The sequence below is a fragment of the Suncus etruscus genome, chromosome 3 (assembly GCF_024139225.1).
Source record: "Suncus etruscus isolate mSunEtr1 chromosome 3, mSunEtr1.pri.cur, whole genome shotgun sequence".
NCBI lineage: Eukaryota > Metazoa > Chordata > Mammalia > Eulipotyphla > Soricidae > Suncus > Suncus etruscus.
The window spans coordinates 135,348,646-135,361,209 of record NC_064850.1 but is presented as its reverse complement, the minus strand read 5'-3'; positions in this window follow the sequence as shown (position 1 = coordinate 135,361,209).

Below are 12,564 nucleotides of genomic sequence, written 5' to 3'. Positions count from 1 at the left end.
TCATTCCTGGCAGGCTGGGAGGGGGGCATATGGGAACCCTGGAATCAAACCCAGGTTTGTCCTGGATTGGCCACATGCAAGGCAAACAGTTTTGCTATCGCTTCAGCCACCATCAATAATTATCTTAATAAAAAAATAAGAAAGAAAATTCTTTTTTTTTTTTTTTTTTTGGTTTTTGGGCCACACCCAGCTGTGCTCAGGGGTTACTCCTGCTGTCTGCTCAGAAATAGCTCCTGGCAGGCACGGGGGACCATATGGGACGCCGGGATTCGAACCAACCACCTTTGGTCCTGGATCGGCTGCTTGCAAGGCAAACACCGCTGTGCTATCTCTCCGGGCTCAGAAAGAAAATTCTTTAAGTTGGTTTAAAACATAAACCCAGAAAAATACTTATTTGAAAATAGCATAATCTTGTCTTATTTTAAAATATATATAATCATTTTACTTTTCAGCTTTTCCACATGCATATTTAAAATCTCTTAGAATGTACAAGGAAAAAATAGTATTTTGAAAGAATCCAAAATATGCTAGGCATTTGGTTGGGGATTTTTGATTAGCATGATCATAAACATATGATTAGTATGTACTTTTCACCATAACCTTAGGAGATACGTCGTTAAAAGCTAATCCATAAAATGTATTTCTGTGCTTTTTCTGATTATAGCAAATAAGACACTAGCTTATATTTATAAAGTTGCAATGTCCTCATTACAAAATTTAAAAAAATGTCAAATTAGGGAATAAAGATCTCTTCTCAAAGAATATGATTTTGTCACTGTTTGGCCATCTTAAAAGACTAAAATAGGGGCTGAAGAGATAGTACAAAGGTAGAATGTTTGTCTTTCATGTGGCCAACACAGGACATACCTCTGTTAGATTCTGGCATCCCATATGGCCCCCCGAAACTGCCACGAGAGATTTCTGAGCACAGAGCCAGGAGTAATCTCTGAGTGTCACCGGGTGTGACCCAAAAACAAACAAACAAGCAAAAAGACTAGAATAAATATAATATTATAAAATTATATCTGAGGAAAGGAACCAAATTAAAGGTTTTTTTACATAAAATGAAAATTGGTGTGTCATTTTGAGGTTTTAATTTGAATGGCAGATATGAGTTAAATATATTTATAATATAGATGTAGAATACCATTGTGTAACACCAAACTATTCCTAAAGGCTTATTTATTTATTTTGAAGAGCACATTAATTAAGTGTTAGTATTTGCTTAAATAATGATATTTATCAGAATTCAAGAGTATAATTGTGAATTTATATAAAACTGTTTTAGTAATGTTTTCTGTTAAGTTGCTGGTTTTCACTTTGGTAGTACTAATAAAAGAGAAAAAAATCTATTAGGTTTCTGAAAACAACCCCCAAATCCCTAAAGCAATAGTGCTCATTCTTTATCCCTTAGATCAATTTTATATAAATGCATAAACATATGGGGGAGTACCCTAGCAACACACAGACTATGGCAGTCAAAAGTCACCCAACCACATTCCATAGCTCTTACTCAATCCTTACTCAGAGCTCTCCCTTCTCTTCCACTAATGTGGAAGCACAAATTCCTGATAAATGTCTAACAAAATATATAAGTAGGAGGAAAAGAAAACAACTCTAAATATAAACTTGAGGGCCTTCACCAAATTTTATGACTCTCCAGTAGAGGGGCAGAATTCATTGTTGTCTCAAAACTGTCAAAGTTGGAAATCATTGACCAGGAAGAAAAATATAGGACATCTCCTAACTGATAGCAGATTGATCAAACTGGTCTCTGCTAAAGTGCTAAAGTAAACACTAGGACACTCGCCTTGCATGTGGCTGACCCAGGTTCAATTCCTGCAACCTCATGTGGTCCCCAATCCTGCCAGGGTGATTCCTGAGTACAGAGCCAGGAGTAACCTCTGAGCACCATGAGTGTAGTCCAAAAATCAATAATACAAAATAAAATAACATCCTAGGACTGAAGTCTAGGGAAGTAAGATGTTTGCTCTGGTTCTATCCCTAGCACTGCTTTAAAGTCCCCTAAGCACCTTTCACATGTAAACCCTGAGCACAGGACCAGGTTAAGCCCAAGGTACTGCCTTGTGGCTTCCAAACAAATAATCATCATAATAAATTGACATCTTAACAGTTTATCCTCTGGGAAGTGTTTTGATTTGATTGTGAATGCTAGAAAGCTAAAATCCTTTCAAGACTTGTAGGATTGCACTTAGCTAGTCATGACACTTTAGGTATTCAGACGGCAAGCATGGGGAATATTGGGAGAGACAATCCTAGACCACTTATAAACCCAAGCTGGCTCCACTGAGAATTCTACTAGAAACAAATTATTTCAATGTGTGGCATACCATTCCATTCATATGAAACATTCCGTTCTGAATATATTTGGAGGTGACCTTTCTATTTTACTTAACAATTGCTACTTCCATAAATGTGGTCTTTAATGTTCGAATACAATAAACTTATTCAAGATCAAACTGTAGTAAAATTTCCTTGATGTCTATAAATTGATGTTAAATTTTGCCATCACTAATATATAATATAGTCAGATTATTCTAATTGCATTTTTTCATATTATTTCAATTATCTCATGAATTCATTAATCATATTTTTCTCAGTGCCCAACTTGGCCAGACACTGCCTTTATTTCCAAAGAATGGTAAGAAATTCATGAATCTTATACTTTATTGCAAAAAATAAGGCATTTATAAATTCTGGTTGGGAATAAATTTATTGTAGGAAGTTATAGAAAAGGACCAGGAGCCGAAGCAATAGCAGAGCTGTAGGGCGTTTGCCTTACACACAGCCAACCGATGACAGACCCAGGTTCGATCCCTGGCATCCCATATGGTCCCCTGAGCCTGCCAGGAGCAATTTCTGAGTGCAGAACCATAAGTAACCCCTGAGCGCCATTAGGTGTGGCTCAAAATACAAAGAAAAGAAAAGAAAAGGGCCAATTACATTTAGGTATATATTTCAACACATAAATATTCTTTTTTTAAAAAATTAAAGCAATTTTGAATAGCCCAAATCCATGAATATTTCTTGTTGATTAGAAAATTATGATATCTAATGATTAACAATGGCATGGATAGCAGGTTTTTTTTATGTAACTGTACAGAATTCTATCAAGCAAAACAATAATCTCAGCAAACAGGGACCATACCCATCAGTGATAGAGGGAGTGAAGCATGCATGCTCGGATGGAACTCAGGATCTGTAATGCTAGGCATGTGCCCATTTCAAGAAAGATAACAACTATATGACTCTCACTAATAGGTGACTGTTTCATAAGAATAAGGTGGTTTCTTAGCTTCTAGTGTAACTCCTAGTGAATGTATGTTCTAGGCATATGCTATCCAAGGCATGGAAGAATATTCTTCCCAGTATTGCAATATATTTTATTTAGGAGAGGAATGGGACTACGCCTATTAGTGCTCAAAAAAGTCACTCCTAGTAGTGGTTAGAGGATTATATTTAGTGCCAGGATCATTTCACACAAGGTATGTGTCTTAACCCCTGTACTATCTCTCCAGTCTATTTTTTTAAACACGGCCATAATTAATTTTTTGTATCAACTCAGCTTGGTCATGACTCCTAGATATTTGATAAAATATTACTCTAGATGTTGCTATGAGGTATATTTTCAAATGAGGCAAATATGGATGGGCTTCATCGATCAGTTGACCTCCAGGGGCTACTCCTGGCTTTGTGTTATGGAGTTGGGGGTTGCTCAGTCAGTCACTCTCAGCAGTGCAGGGAATCCCACCTGGGCCTCCCAGATGCAAAGCATGTACTCAGTCCATTGGGCTCTTATCTAGCCCCTGAGACTTTTTGTTATAGTTTGTTTCATTTTGTTTTTGTTTTGAGCCATTTCTGGCAGTGTTCAGGGTTTTGCACTCAGGAATCACTCCGGGTGGACTCAGAGGACCACATGTGATGTTGAGGATCAACCAGGTCAAAGGCTTGTAAGGCAAACACCCAACCTGCTGTGCTCCAGCCCCCATATTTTTTTGTTATTTTTTTCTGGGTGGGAGGAGGGGACTGAACTCATTCCCTGGCACTGTGGGCAAGTGTGTGTATGTATATACACCATGTATACACACATACACACACAATGAAGTAAAGACAGAGGAAAAAACATGAATAACTAATTAGCCTGAGGTCCTGTTGGCTGTGCTCTCTAGACTTCAAAGTACAGCAAGAATGGCCTCTTTTCCAGGATAGCCTTGTCTGACTGCTTAAAGGAATGTCATATTTTTCTTTCCTCTACCCACAAACAAGGCAACAAAACATCAGCCCTTCAGGTTCCTCCAAACAATAGGCAAAGCTGCATTTGCATCTGCATCCAAAAGTTGTGCTGTTGGGACTGACTGAGATTGGACCACAGAAGCCAGTATCTTACATTGGACATGTGTGGGACCCTCATTCAGTCCTCAGACTGAATGAATTAAATATAGATTAAAATGGATTAAAATATGGATTAAAATTTATTTTTCGAGCTGGAGTGGTAGCACAATGGTAGGGTTTTGCCCTGCACGCAGCTGACCTGATAATGACATGGGTTCAATCCCCGGCATCTACTTGGTCTCCAGAGACTTCCAGAGCAATTTCTTTTTTTTTTTTTTGTTTTTGTTTTTGTTTTTGGGTCACACCGGCAGTGCTCAGGGGTTCTTCCTGGCTTTACACTCAGAAATCGCTCCTGGCAGGCTCAGGGTACTATATGGGATGCTGGGATTCGAACCATTGACCTTCCACACGCAAGGCAAATACCTTACCTCCATGCTATCTCTCCGGCCCCCAAGGAGCAATTTCTAAGCTCAGAGTCAGGGGTAACCCCTGAGCACCACTAGGGTGTGGCCCAAAACCATAAAAATAATTATTTTTATTCTTTAGATTTTCAATTGTGGTTAGCTTAGGTCTATATCTGGCTGTGTTCAGAGTTTACTCCTGGCTCTATAGTCAGGGATCACTCCTGGTGAGACTCAGGACCATTTGGGGTGTTGAGGATTTGCCTGAGACTACCACATGAAGGGCAAGTACCTAAATTCATGTATAAATTCTCTATACCCTGTTCAAATTTTTTTAATCAATGAAAGGCATGACTTCAACTAGAGTTTAACTTGAATAAACCAGCTCTCTAAGACAACTAGGGCAAAGACATAAACGTAGAGCATTGTTGGACATGAGGAAAATGATTGATATATAAAAATATATTATTTATATTAGGAGACTATGGCATAACTTTAATATATATAACTTATAGCTATAGGGATATACAAAAATATGTATTTTTCAGAGTTGTGATTAAGTGTTTAATGAGATAAAATAACATATGTCATAGAAAACTTCCATAAAAACATTGTGAGAAAGCTGCAGAATGAGCTGCCCAGTGTTGAAAGCCTCTATGATCTCCTAAAATGGGGTGAATTCACCAAGGGCTTTATCTCAGTCTGAGGAGGAAGAGACAAAATTCTAGGTGTCAACAAATGAGTGACAATAAAGTCCCTTTTATCCTGTATGCACTGTGATTAAAAAAAATAAAAAGCCTCCCCAGACATACAATCAATTAATCTTTTTTTGGGGGGGAGGGGTCACACCAAACAGTGCTCAGGGGTTACTCCTGGCTCTCTGCTCAGAAATCGCTCCTGGCAGGCTCAGGGGACCATATGGGATGCCAGGATTTGAACCACTGACTTCTGCATGAAAGGCAAACGCCTTACCTCCATGCTATCTCTCCGGCTCCAATCAATTAATCTTTGATAAAAAAAAAAAAAGCAAGAAATGCAAAATGAAGCAAGGAAAGCCTCTTTAACAAGTGCAGTTGGCACAATTGGTCATCCACTTGCAAAAAAGCGAACTCAGTCCTCCATCTAACACCATGCACAAAGGTCAAATCCAAATGGATTAAAGACCTTGACATCAGACCCGAAACCATAAAGTATATAGAACAACACATGGGTAAAACACTCCACAATATTGAGATTAAAGGCATCTTTAAGGAGGAAGCAGCACTATCCATTCAAGTGAAAGCAGAGATAAACAGATGGGACTATATTAAGCTGAGAAGCTTCTGTACATCAAAGAAAATAGTCCCTAGGATACAAAATCCACCCTCACAATGGGAGAAACTATTCACTCAATACCCATCTGACAAGGGGTTAATACAGAAAATATACAAGGTACTGACTGAACTTAACAAGAAAAAGTCATTTAACCCTATCAAAAAATGGGGAGAACAAATAAAGAACTTCCTCAAAGAAGAATTACAAATGGTCAAAAGGCACATGAAAAAATGCTCACATCACTAATCATTAGGGAGATGCAAATCAATACAACAATAAAGTACCATCTCACACCATAAAAACTGGCACACATCACAAAGAACAAGAACAATCAGTGCTGGTGAGGATGTGGAGAGAAAGGAACTCTTATTCACCGCTGGTGGGAATGCCATCTAGCCCAGCCTTTATGAAAAGCAATATGAAGATTCCTCAAAAAACTGGAAATGGAGCTCCCATATGATTCATATATATATATATATATATATATATATATATCAGAAAAACTGTAGCACATTAAACTCATTACTAGTCGGTGTTAGGGTTAGGCATTGGGCCAATTAAATCAACTCTTTCTTTTTAATTTTTATTGTGGTCAAAGTGAATTACAAATCTTTCACAGTAATATTTAAGGTACATAGTGACAATGAATGGGGGACATTCTCACCACCAGTGTTGTCCTCCCTCCACCCCTGTTCTCACCATGCACCCCATATCTCCCTCCTTTACCCCCCTTAATGCTAGGGTAACTGTTCCCCAGTTCGTACAGCTTGTTGTATATTGGGTATCGATTCTGTTGTCATTGACACTGGGTTTTGTGTTCAAGTCTGGTCATTTTTTATTTCCACTGAACGTTCATATAACTGTTTGCTCTTGGTACCATCCATTTCCCCCCCTCAAATTATAAAGCTGATCAAGGTGATTCGATTCCAGTAATGTGGTTCTGTTGGAGATATAAGAAAAGATATGGGAGAAGAAAAAAAAATTAGGAGGAGTCCGTCTAGGTGTTATAAATATTCACTTAGAAGAAGAAAGGGGAAAAAGAAGAAAAGGGTAACAATTAGATCAACTCTTACTCGTCCTGTTCTTCACTATTGGACCACTTAAAGAACAGGACTATAGTTGAGAACCAAGAGATGCTCTGATATACCTAAGCAGGTGAGTCTTATCCTCCCAGCACCCCAGCTCTGTCCCCACAGTTGATTTGGCATCTTCCCTGTTTTTAGGGTTAAGGGGAAAGCTCTTCAGTGAAGTAACATGCTGATAAATGCCACAGATATACAAGCTTTGTTTCACTCTTTCTTTAGTTCAGTCTACCATTCATCCAATCCCTTGCTGAATGCCCTTTCAGTCTAGATCCAGTTAGGACCAGTTGGACTTGGGGAATTTACATGTGGTCCATATTTTCACTTTGGACCCCCAGATAGCTCTGGTGTGAACCCCGAGACCTCCTTGACTTGGATCATCCAAAGTTGAGATCTTGTCTTAGCTTGAGTGCCATACCTGCTTAATGTTGGATTCACACAAGATTAAAATCTTTCACAATTTCTCTTTCCACTATGTTCTACTGGTTAAGTAGGAAAATGCTTTATCTCCAGAGTTAGAGTTCCTTCACTTAAGTTCTTTATCCCTTTACTTCTTCAGGGATACCCTGGCCTTACCCTGCCCATTAAAGTCAAATAAACATACTACATTAAAAATGTTTACATAAAATAACATTAGGGGCCGAAGCAATAACACAGCAGTAGGGCATTTGCCTTGCACGCAGCCAATCCAGGACGGACTGCGGTTCAAATTCCCACATCCCATATGGTCCCCTATGCCTTCCAGAAGCAATTTCTGAGCACAGAGCCAGGAGTAACCCTGAGTGCTGCCGGGTGTAAAGCCTTCCCCCCCAAAAAAACCCAAAAAAGCTATCATGAATAATACTGCTATAAGCATGGTATACAAATATCTATTTGATTTCCTACTTTACTTATTTAGGTGTATATCAAAGAATTGGAATTAGAATTTGTCACTTGTCAGTTCAGGTCTTCTTATCTAAGAAAGCCCTGTTCTGTTTTCCATGGCAGCTGGATCATTTTACATTCTTAACACGAGTGCACAAGGATTTCAATGTCTCCATAGTCATAACAACACATCCTTTCATATTTTTATTATGTTTTAAAAATTTGTTTTAGAATCAGACCCAGCACTGTTCAGAGGGCAACTCCTGGCTCCTTGCTTGTACATTTCCCTCAGTCTCCAGGGGATTCTGCAGTTGCAGGGATCTAACCCAGGGCTCCTAAACAGAAAATATATGCTCCAGCCCTTTGAGCTATCCCCCAGGTCCTTGTTTTGGTTTTTTAAATAATAATCATTCTAGGGCTGGAACAATAGAACTCTTGTCTTGCTAGCTGCTGACCTGTATTCAACCCACCAGTACCCCCTAGGGTCTCCTGAGCCTACTAGGAATAGTCACTGAGTGCCGGGCCAGGAGGAAGCTCTGATCACTGCCTGGTATGGCCCCAAAATAAAACAAACAAAAATAGTCATCTTAATATATGTGAAGTGGCATTATTCTGGGTTAAATTTACATTTTGCTAATATTTTATGTGCATTTTAGACATGTTTATCTTTTTTTTTGTTTGTTTTTGGGCCACACCCAGTGATATTTGATATTCAGGGGCTACTCCTAGCTATGCACTCAGAAATTGCTCCTGGCTTGGGGGACCATATGGATGAGGGGGGGTTCATCCTAGGTCAGCGTGTGCAAGGCAAACACCCTACCGCTTGCACCACCACTCCTGCCCCATGTTTATCTTCTTTTGAGAAAAATCCACTTCATACTTTTTTGGGAGGAGGTTGGATCACATTCAGTTACCTCCTGGCTTTGTCTTCAGTTTTCTCCTGTCATAGCTCAGAGGATCATATTTGGTGCTGGGGATAGAACCAGTGTCAGCCACAGCTCAAGAAAAGTGATTTAGGGCCCGGAGAGATAGCACAGCGGCGTTTGCCTTGCAAGCAGCCAATCCAGGACCAAAGGTGGTTGGTTCGAATCCCGGTGTCCCATATGGTCCCCCGTGCCTGCCAGGAGCTATTTCTGAGCAGACAGCCAGGAGTAACCCCTGAGCATCGCCGAGTGTGGCCCAAAAACCAAAAAAAAAAAAAAAAAAAAAAAAAAGAAAAGTGATTTAACCACCACTGTACTATCTCCAGGACCATCTATTTCAAATTTTTTGCCTATTAAATATATAAAATAAATGTACTGCCGTTCAAAAAAGCTTAGTTTTAAAGTTGTTTTGCATGCATATTATTTTGCTTATTTGAGCCCAAACCCAGTGATGCTCAAGAGCTCCCTGCTTAGTGCTTTCAGATGCTCCTAGCAGTGTTTGGGGATCAAACTTGGGCCTCCTGCATATAAAAATGTGCTCCAGCCTATTGTGCTATCTCTCTGACCCTTACTAATATATGCATTTAATTTCACCCTACCATGGTCCCTTATCAATTTACATTGAGTGATATAGAGGAAAAAATGTAGTAGGATACTTGACATGCATTTAGCTATAATATAAATATAGACAGACCATATTTACTCATTGTGCAATGACTATATGCCAAATGGCTAAATCTTTTTTGGGGGGTGGTCATCACACCCAGCAGTGCTCAGGGGTTACTCCTGGCTCTATGCTCAGAAATTGTTCCTGGCAGGCTCGGGGGACCATATGGGATGCCAGGATTCGAACCACCATCCTTCTACATGCAAGGCAAATGTCCTACCTCTATGCTATCTCTCCAGCCCCCAAATGGCTAAATCTTAAAATGTAATATTCACCCAAGGCTGGGGAGATTTACAAATTCATGCAGAGTTGAAATAGAAACTGACCTGACTATCTCCATCACAAATTAAGTTTCTTGAGTATAAAAATAAGTGGCATGTTATTACATTTTAATTAGGATTTTAATTTTACCCTTCAATATTTTAGCAACCAATATTTTAAAGACTGGCATAATAACATTGGGACAAAATTTATCAATGTTGGGCCGGTGAGGTGGCGCTAGAGGTAAGGTGTCTGCCTTACAAGCGCTAGCCAAGGAAGGACCGTGGTTCGATTCCTGGGCGTGCCATATGGTCCCCCCCAAGCCAGGGGCAATTTCTGAGTGCTTAGCCAGGAGTAACCCCTGAGCATCAAACAGGTGTGGCCCGAAAAAACAAAAAAAAATTTATCAATGTTGTCATCCATGAAGTAATTTTTATAGGTATTCCACTACATATTTATGAGATTAAATTGTCACTAGCATTTAAATAATGTTACAGATGAGGGTTTTCAATACCACATTTTCTCCAAAGTCCTAGGTACCTAGGATTCTAGAGTGGAAAATCTCAAAGATGCCTCATGGCTGCAGCCAGTAAAAGATGAATCAGGGGTCAGAGAGATAGCATGGAGATAGGGCATTTGCCTTGTATGCAGAAGGACAGTGGTTTGAATTCCAGCATCCCATATGGTCCCCCGAGCCTGCCAGGGGCGATTTCTGAGCACAGAGCCAGGAGTAACCCCTGAGCGCTGCTGGGTGTGACCCCTCCCCCCAAAAAAAAGACGAGTGGGGCCGGGCGGTGGCGCTGGAGGTAAGGTGCCTGCCTTGCCTGCGCTAGCCTAGGACGGACCGCGGTTCGATCCCCCGGCGTCCCATATGGTCCCCCAAGAAGCCAGGAGCAACTTCTGAGCGCATAGCCAGGAGTAACCCCTGAGCGTCACAGGGTGTGGCCCAAAAACCAAAAAAAAAAAAAAAAAAAAAAAAAAAAAAAAAAAAAAAAAAAAAAGACGAGTAACAGACCATGACAAAAATTTTTTTTTTTTTTTTTGCTTTTTGGGGTCATAACACACAATGCTTAGGACTTACTTCTGGCTCTGTGCTAAGTGATCACTCCTAGTAAGGGCTGTACTCTATCTCCAACCCAACCAGGTCATCTTTTTGGACAAGATACTTTTATAAGGGGTTGGACATAGCTGGTAGTGTTTGAAGAGCACTGTGTTGCTGGAATTGAATCTCAGGGCTCTTACATGGAAACCATGTGTTCCAGCCTTCTGAGCCCTCTCCCATATCGATCAAAATTTTATAATGTTTAGCTTTTATGGACTCAAATCTTTCAGGAATTGTTTTCTTTAGATATTCTTGGGAAATGTATCAAAAGGAACAAAATCACTTTGAATACTGACTTTTTCTTTAGTGCTTCTTTTCTCATTATTCATGTGCATTCATGTCTGTTTCAATGAAAGATAATTCCTCGTGGAATTATGTTTGTTGTTTGGGAGGTTGGTTTTTTCCCTCCTTATGAAATTGGGATAGCAAAGTGATTTCAGTTCATTCTCATGAGATGCAAAAAATGTTTCAGAAGCTTAAGACTTCTTTTTAAAGATTCTTGGTTTAAAGGGATTTTTTTAACTTAAAACCATATACAGTTCTATTACCTTGTTGGTAATAGAATTGTAATAAAAACTTATTGACTCCAGTGCTGAAGAGATAGCTCAATGGAATGACAACAAGTTTTTCTATGCTGGAGGCAATTTTTAGCATCACCTGGTCTCTTGAGCACATCTGGAAGTGACACTCAGGCACTGAACTAGAAGTAGCCCCTGAGCACCACTGGGTGTAGTCTCAACACAAAAGCAAATATTGTTTGATTCCAGTCAATAGGATATTTCTAAAATGAACTCTTGAAAAACCCTCATTTTAATACAGCATTCACAATATTATTAAAATTGCTGCATTTACTTTGTCATCATTAAAATGATGCAGATCTTTAACAGAATTTCAACTCAGAAAGCACCTATGAAAATTTCCCCCTATGCCTCATTAGGTTTTTGTTTGTTTTGTTTTGGGGAGGGAGAGGAGTTTGGAAACTACAACTGGAAAGTGTTGAGGATATTACTGGCTCTGCACTTAGAAATCACTCCTTGGTGGTGCTCAGGAGACCACATAGAATGCCATGGATCGAACCTCTGGTGCAAGGCAAGCACCCTACCAGCTGTACTATCTCTCCAGCTGATCAAATGCATAATTGTACTGAATCTCTTCAGATGTTAATAGAACAAATAAAAACTATGGTTGCTAATGTTATCATCATGGAGGAGCTGGGCTGCAAGTTTGCACATGCATAAGGTCATGGAGCTGGGATAGCTTAGGACCTGCAACAAATGAAAGTTATTGGGCTGTGGAGCCTCCCAAAGGCTGATATCAAACTATGGCAATTTGGCAGAGAACGATGGCTAAAGCCAAGTGTCTTTATGATCCAATACACGCATGATTTTACTTTCAAAATGTCAGAAAGAGGGGGCCAGAGTGATAGTATAGTAGTAGTAGGGGGTTTGCCTTGCATGTTGCTGACCCACGACGGACCCGAGTTCGATCCCCTGCATTCTGTATGGTCCCTTGAGCCTGCCAGGAGCGATTTCTGAGGACAGAGTCAAGAGTAACCCCTGAGCGCCCCTGAGTGTGTCCTGAAAACTTAAAAAAAAAT